The following is a 1,633-nucleotide window of genomic DNA, read 5'->3' on the forward strand; positions in this document are numbered from 1 at the left end:
CCCCATACTTAGTACAATGCCTGGAATGTAGCAGGGACTAAACACAGCGAACAAATGGGCAAACCTTTAATTCCCAGGGATCGGCTACATACTGCCTTGACTGGTAGATCATTTCTCCAGAAGGAAGAAAGAAACCAAAACAACAAAAACAATCTTTTTAAGCCTCACAGGATTTTCTTAGAAAAAAGTTTTAATTTATATATTTACTGCAATTCTCTTTGTAAAATATATTTAATAAAAAATCCAAAGCAAAAGTCCTGTCATTCATTTATTTCAAAAGACAAATCATTTCAGTACTTCTTCCTTGAAATGTCTGCAGTTTCTTCCTCTGGCCTCAGAGAAGGGCATCGGCTCCATGCTTTACAATGTCAGGATAAAAATCCAGGAGGGAGAAATCTTGTTGTAATGGATAGCTCTTTTCATCTAACACAAAAAGGCTCTGAATCTTCAATACACAAGGTTCTGCACTGACTGCCAACAAAGAGTGGAACAGGTCTGCCACGACCATCCCATAGGTGATCTCTGAGGAAGGAACTATCACTCTGCTGAGGCAGTCTGCAGAAAAGTTGAGAAGAATCTTCTCTATCAGTTTTGATTCTACACGGATGCAAACATCATGTCTTCCATCAACTACAGTCATTAAGGCTGGCCTATACTATATTTTCTTCATAGTAAATGGCAAGCAGCTAAAACACTGTTTATAGATCCTGTTCTCATCTGTTTCTAGTTCCAATCCACATTTTGCACAGCCAGTATATACGATGTTGGGAAGAGAAGAGAAAAATACTCTTCAGAGAACTGTGAGCATTTAGAGCTATCTTCTGAGTTGCTGTAATAGGAAATGCCAGCTCTGAAATCTGGGCTTTACTTAGAATCACTCCTGAACACTTATCCTCTAGGTGGGTTGCTAAGTCTGATATCTTCACAAAGGAGGGTGTGCTTTTTTGAAATTTTGCTTTAAATGTAATTGCCCTTTTATCATCATCAAACAAGCACTCATAGGATGACCAAGGCGTTGTATGCAATTCTAGGTTTTCTAGTGTGTAATTGCGCTGAACAAAAAGATATTTAAATTCCCTAATATAACCTTTTTTCCTTTGAAGTTGAGGGTACCAGGCTGCTCCAGGACCCCATAATACAAGCACATAATGTTGATCTTGGGCCTGTGCCACTGTTAACATAACTTTTTTCTGCTTCTGTCCTCTATAACTGTATACTGCCTATTCTTCAGGCTGAATAGATTAATAACTCCCAAGATTTAATAACTGACTGCTAAATGTTGATTGTGGTACTGTCTCGCCAACCCATTGGTCCTCATGAATAACAACATCTGAGCAACCAGCCGGAGGTGGGTGCGGCCCGTGGGCCCGCCTCTTCCCACCCCTCCCCTCCTTTCGCTAGTGTTTCTAAATCATTATTGCACAGAACACTGCTTTACAGCATATTTATGTTTGTGTATGGGCGATAAAAGTCTCATTGTCTGTTTGAAAAATACCAGAGGTAAACAAAAATAGGGATGTATTTTGACTCCAGGGCTAATCCGAAAAATTGATAGTGAATGCATACTGCTGACTTATATGCCTGTTTAATCTACTTTACTAATGAATACTTTTTCTTGGCATATCTATTAACA

The 1,633-nt window shown here is 39.1% G+C and overlaps 1 pseudogene; it reads right to left on the reverse strand.

The window, feature by feature from the left end:
- Positions 1-220: 220 nt before the first annotated feature.
- On the reverse strand, positions 221-1,327 carry LOC105473311 (shieldin complex subunit 2 pseudogene; annotated as a pseudogene).
- Positions 1,328-1,633: the final 306 nt, after the last annotated feature.

This window comes from Macaca nemestrina, chromosome 10 (assembly GCF_043159975.1).
Source record: "Macaca nemestrina isolate mMacNem1 chromosome 10, mMacNem.hap1, whole genome shotgun sequence".
Classification (NCBI taxonomy): Eukaryota; Metazoa; Chordata; class Mammalia; order Primates; family Cercopithecidae; genus Macaca; species Macaca nemestrina.